The sequence below is a fragment of the Myotis myotis genome, unplaced genomic scaffold (genome assembly GCF_014108235.1).
Source record: "Myotis myotis isolate mMyoMyo1 unplaced genomic scaffold, mMyoMyo1.p scaffold_m19_p_18, whole genome shotgun sequence".
Taxonomy (NCBI): domain Eukaryota; kingdom Metazoa; phylum Chordata; class Mammalia; order Chiroptera; family Vespertilionidae; genus Myotis; species Myotis myotis.
The window spans coordinates 35507406-35514136 of NW_023416322.1; positions in this window are offsets into that span (position 1 = coordinate 35507406).

Genomic DNA, 6731 nt, shown 5'->3' on the forward strand with positions numbered 1-6731 from the left:
TTTTATTTTTTGCCTAGAACATTTTCTCACCTCAGATCTTTATTTAAGTGACACCTAGTCTATCAGTGTTCAGACCCTGAAAGATAGACTGGGTGAAAGTTTTGTAAGCGTCACAGAAAACTTCCCCATGACCCTCAACTGCCTTCAGGAAGCGTCTCCTTCACACTGTCAAAGCAATTAGTACATTTGTTATTGTTATTGCTATTGCAGTACTATTGTTACTGCTGTCTCGTCATTCTGCCTCACTTTTTTTTTTTTAAGTGCTATAAATGTATTTTGGAAGCTGCCTGTGCATTCTCCAGTGAAGAGCCAGCACTCAGGGCTTCCCATGCCCACTCACATCCTCCAGTCTCCACAGACCATCCCACTCCCTCTGTCTCTTTCTAGGGTGTCTCATAAGTGCCAAGAGGGGTCTCCAGGGAGATAAGGGGGGAGTCTCAGAGGTCTAGGTGGCGGCAGTGGCAGCATCATGCCTCAGGGCTGAGGGTCAGGAGACTTATCTCCAACCTGGAGCCTCAGGGCCATGGGGACATGGGGTGTGGGGGGCGGCCTCTGGAGGACACACAGGCTGGAATTGGGGATCTGGAAAAGTGCCAGTAACCTACACCTCCGACTTCACTCTTCCCTGACCATCCCAGACCTATTCAACTCCCACACGCCTAAGAAAATGGGATGGAATGAGTGCTGGGCACCAGGGAGAGGTGGGAGATGGGTATGTGGGAGGTGAGGTGTGAGGAGGATGGAGAGAGGTAGAGGTAACTGAACCCAACCCATGCCCCTCCCACCCCTGTCACTATAATCAGGAAGGGGGTTGGTGGAGGAGGCAGAAGGTCAGGAGGACCAGGGAAGGGGCAGGTGTCCCATGGCTGCCCTGGTCACTAGCGGGGCCTACTAACAGCCCAGCAGCTCCACATGCAGAGTGATTCGGTTGTGCCAGGCTATGGGCAGGATGCACAAAAAGCAAGCCAAGAAGGGCATCTCAGATGTTCTTGTGGGAATTATTGTCCTAGTTACCTGGGAAGACCTTGCGGTCTACAGCCCCTGGTTCCTGTACGCAGTCCTGTTCACGCACCATCACTGTGGGCCACCTTGTAGGCTGCCACACTCGGGATGTGGCCAACATTTCAGGCCCCCTGCATGATGATATCTGTCACTCACTTCTAGGAGACCAGCACTCGAAGGCAGAGTTCCTCTCAGCAGTCCAGGCATTGAATTTGCCCTGCCTTCTCAGCCACGCATAGAGGGAGACCAGCTGAAGGAACTCAGGCTCCAGGTCCTGTAGATGCTGGAGGCCGTGCTCTGCTTTTGGGGATGGTGGTGTCCTTCGGGCTCAGGGATTCAGCACATCCCTTCAACTCACAGCCAAGGAGCTCAAAGCATGTACAAACTTCTAGAACTGTCCTGGGCCAGTGAAGCAACTCCCCTCGACTGGGGAGGAAAAGTTACAAACTGATTTTTTAAAAATATATTTTTATTGATCTCAGGAAATGAGAGGGGAGAGAGAGCGAAATATCAACGATGAGAGAGAAACATTGATCGCCTGCCTCCTGCACGCTCCCTATTGGGGATCAAGCCCACAACCCAGACATGTGCCCTGACTGGGAATTGAACTATGACCTCCTAGTTCAGAGGTCAATGCTCAACCACTGAGCCATGCTAGCTGGGCATGTGCTGCTTTTTTATTTGGGAGGAAGATTGTCTCTGCAGAGGCTGTCCCTGAGGAACAAGGGGTCTCAGGCCCACACTGGACCCCCAGCCCAGGGTTCCAGAGCTAGAAAGAGAAGTCACCGTAACTACAGGCTGTAAACACCAGCAGGGATTGTGACAGACACACACAGGCTGCTGGAGATGCAGCTGTTCCTTTTAAAGGGCCAGCGCACAAACGTATTTGGACTTGATGCCTCTGAGCTCCAGCACTTGAGTGGCTCTTGGGGACCCAGACACATATGGGGAGGAACTGGACTGTCTGGAATTGGGGCAGAAACTCAGGAGTGGCTTTCCACCAGACGGGTGCTCGAAAGGGTCATTGTTCCTATGCTGGGACCTCCCCTGTCACAGGGCTGACTGGGAGCCATAGCTGAGTCTCAGCCTGCCCACACTGTTTGCTCCACTCTGGGGATCCCCTGAGACCCCACCCTGTCCAATCTACAGCCCCACCCAAGCCATTTGCAGCAGCTTTTCTATGTGAAAGGCCTGTTCTGGCTCAGGCCTCAGACTTTGCTAAAATCTCTCAGGCAAACTACCGCTGGTGACAGCATGCTTCAAACCCATCAATAAAAGGCCCAAGGCCCAGCTCTAACACCAGTTTACCTTGCTTCACAGCCTCTTGCACAGCAGTATTCCCCCACTGTAGCTGCAGCTGGTCCTCACAGCCAATTGGCCTGGAGGTCAATTCCTCCCAGTGACACCAACAGCAATCAAGGCTCAACTATAAGACTGTGTACACACAGGGGCATGCCTAAACTGCCCAGCTCAGGTGACTGGGGAGGCTGAGCCACTGGGCCCTACAGGACACCTACTATACAAGGCCACTTTCCCAATTCCAGGAGACATAGTACGTAGAAACTAGTACATAGAAACTAACACAAGGAAGCAGCCAAAATGCAGAGACAAAGAAACATGTCACAAATGAAAGAAAAGGAAGCAAGCAAACTACTGGATACAGAGTTCAAAACCATGGTTATAAGGTTACTCAAGGATCTTGATGAGACTTTCAAGGATCTTAGTGAGAATGTCAAAGACATAAAAAAGTTCCAGTCAGAAATTAAGCTTACACTAACTTAAATAGCAATTTACAAGGATTCAGCCGTAGAGCAGAGGATTCTGAGAAACCAATGTTTTTTAATATGAGGAAGCAAAAAACACCCAATCAGAGAGCAAAAAAAATCCAAAAATATGAAGAAGGTGTAAGGAGCCTCTGGGACAACTTCAGGCATACCAACATTCGCATTATGGGGTCACCAGAAGAGAGAGAGCAAGATATTGAAAACCTATTTGAAATAATGACAGAAAACTTTACCTACATGGTGAAAGAAATAGACTTACAAGTCCAGGAAGCACGGAAGAGTCCCAAACAAAAGGGGCCCAAAGAGGCCCACACCAAGACATATAATTAAAATGCCAAGGGTTACAAAGTGAGAATCTTAAAAGCAGCAAGAAAAAAGCAGTTATCTACAAGGGAGTGCCCATACAACTATCAGCTGATTTTTCAACAGAAACTTCGCAGGCCAAAAGGGAGTGGCAAGAAATATTCAAAGTGATGAATAGTAAGGACCTTCAACCAAAATTACTCTATCCAGCCAAGCTCTAATTTAGAATGGAGGGTCAGATAAAGAGCTTCACAAACAAGAAAAAGTTAAAGGAGTTCATCACCACCAAACTAGTATTATATGAAACGTTGAAGGATATTATTGAAGGAGGAGGAGGAGAGATTAAAAATATGAACAATATAATGGCAACAAATACATATCAACAAAGGAATCTAAAAATCAAAATAAGCAAACAAGAAATCTAATTAACAAATAAACTGGTGAATAAAACAATCAGAGGCATGGAAGCATGGAACAGACTGACGAATCTCAGAGGGAAGTGGGGAGGAGAGGATGGGAAGAGATTAACCAAAGATCTTATCTATGGACACAGTAGGGTGGTGAAGCCCTGGGGTGGGGCAGGAACTGGGTGGAGAGGGCTATGGGGGTGGGGAAGGACATCTGTAATACTCTCAACAATAAGGATTTTTTTAAAAGAAAATTAGGTATGGCTCAGCAATTGAATAAATGTTACTGAAGGATTCCCAACTATTGGTTGCTTTTTTGTTGTGTAAGGGGCACAGTAGAATATGAAACTGTTCCTTTTGAAAAGTGTAATTTTAAGGTGATCTCAATGAAGAGATGATTGAACTGTAGCCTGGTTTTACTGATTTATAAGCAAAATCACTAAACCATGCATATCATGTAGTTATTTAATATTTCTTCCCCCTAGAAGCCTCTGCAGACATACGGTTTGATGATATGTTAGATGTTTATTTTAAAAAACTAGAGGGGGTAGTTGATGCTGTACTTTTTAGAAAAAATGGTCTTCAAATGTCTGTCTTAGTTGGTAAATAGAATGTAACACATGTAGAGAGAACCAAGATGGCGGCATAGGTTAACGCCGGAGTTTGCTGCTTTGAACACCTACTTCAAAAGTGAAACTAAAAAACTGAACGGACATCACCCAGAACCACAGGAACGCTGGCTGAGTGGAAGTCCTACAACTAGGAGGAAAGAGAAACGCATACAGACACTCAGAGGAGGCGCAGTGCTGAAGTCAAATTCTGAGGTGCGGAGTGCGCGGAGCGGGCTGGCGGCGGAGGGCGCGGTTGGCGTTTTCAATCGGGAGGGAGTCGCAGACTCTGAGCTCCAGATACGGGCGAGTCTTTAGGGACCCAGACTCAAACGGGAGAAGCGGGACTGTCTGGCTTCGGTCAGAGCGAGTGCAGCTTTCTCTCCGAGTTTTGCAGCGGGTGCTGGGACTCAGAGAGGCAGAGCCCCTAGGGACAGGACTGAGAGCCGCCATAACTGCTCTCTCTGGCCCACCCTGTTGATCCTGTGCGACCCGCCCTGCCCAAGCCCTGCACAAAGGCATTTGCCTGATAGCCTCAGGCAACCGCCAGATTAGCACCTCCCTAGAGGACAGAAGTTCACTGCAGACACAGCTGATTCTCATAGAATGTAACACATGTAATGACAATGCTGCTTTGGAACATGGCAGAGACAATCTACATAGTTTCTGACCATAATTTTATTGCTGTGGACCAGTGATTGTTATGCCTCCACTCCACCCTCCCTTTTGAATGGGAGTTCTGTTACACTATCCCTTGCTCATATATTGGGTGTTTGGGGAAGACAAATAACTTATTTTCTCCATTATAGGTTTCCACCTTGAGAGGAATTGTATCCAAGGATTCTCATCTACGTGTGGACCTGTTATGTGCACATAACAAGATCCTGGACTTTGAGCCAATGAAATGATATAATGAGAAGAGGCTTTCGGGAGAAAAATGTAAATTGTGGTCAGAGTGGCAAAAAAAGCAAGTGATAGTGAAAAAAACCTGGCTTCATTTTTCAGTATTAATTGGGAATCCAGTATTAGAAATGCAAGAGTAAAAGGTATGTGGGCTGGGGGTGGGGTGTGGGGATGATTTCAGAGGCCCAAAAAGAAATTAAAAAAAGAAGAAGGTTGATTTCACATTGCCCAGGAGAGTGTATACTCTGTTTTTATAGCCTCACAGTATTCATTATAGAAGACTAGAGGCCCGGTACACAAATTCGTGCATGGGTGGGGTCCGGCCAAAGGTTGGCTGGCCAGCCCCACCCCCTGGTTGAACTCCCGGTCGAGGGGACAATTTGCATATTAACCTTTTATTATATAGGATTAGAGACCACAAATGGCATTTGCCCATAAGCATATTAGTAGTGAAATGAGGAAGGTGGGAAAAGGTTTACTATTTGAGACTTGGTTTCTATTCTACCACTTACCTGAGGCAAGCTATTTTACACATTTTTTGTTTTGTATATTGTTTTAAAAGTATGTTATAAATGTATGTGTTGGAATCCTTAGATTGTTTATGAAAGGAGATTGGCCTAGAATTATCTCTGAGATACATTCTTCTTCTTTTTTTTTTCCCAGTAAGAGTTTATTTGAGCCAAACTGATGACATATGCTGGGAGCAAGATCTCAAATTATCTGTGAGGGACCTTCTGACCCTAGAGGTCTGAAGCCTACTTAATAGTAACTGACATTTCAACCCTGGAGAGATAATGACAAATGAAAATGGCTCTTTAGCTACCTAATTCCCGTTCCTAGTGCAAAGCAGTATAGAATCATTTGTTTTTATAGAATGAAATAGAAAACAGAAGACTGACTCTGATTATTTTGCAAGACAGAAATTCCATTCTGAGCAACAGCCTTACTGTTCATCCTTGAATCTCTTATTAGTTCACCAGGTCAGAGTACCCCGGAAGAGCTGATAGGTTTGTGTGCTGCTTCTGGGACCCAAACCCAATATCTAGGTGTAGCTGCATTAAGAAGGAAGCCACTGTGGGCAAGTGTCCAATCCTGAGACCTTGTAAAACAGTGGGGGAGTCTAACCCTTTTAGGAAAATCCTACTTAATCCTGTTAAAGGGTAAATCCCAGATCCCTTTCATCCTGGTCATTGGGCCTTGGGCTGAAAGGAAGACATTTAATGTTTACTGCATGTCAGACACTGCTGGTCATTCCACATAACATTATCTTATTTAATCCCTGTGAAATATTTTGTATTATCTCCATTTACAATGCCTCAAATGCCCAAGTTGTGTGTGTATGTGTATGTGTTTTTAAAATGAATACAACTTGTCCTTCAGTGCTCATCTCAGATATTACTACTTCAAGGAAGCTTTCCTAATCCCTTAGGTTTGTTAACCATTTATACACTAACTAGAAGCCCAGTACACGAATTTGTGCACAGGTGGGGTCTGGCCAGCCTGGCCCGATTGGGGCCAATTGGGCTGGGCAGGCTGGGGGGAGGGGCCGAGGGCGGTTGGCCAGCCAGCTCTGCCCCTGGTTGAACTCCTGGTTGAACACCTGGTGGAGGGGACAATTTGCATATTAGCCTTTTATTATATACGATAACACACTGTAACCCAATAAGCACAGCAATTATGTGGTTACTTATTTAACATCTGTGACTCATGCTAAAGTATACTTT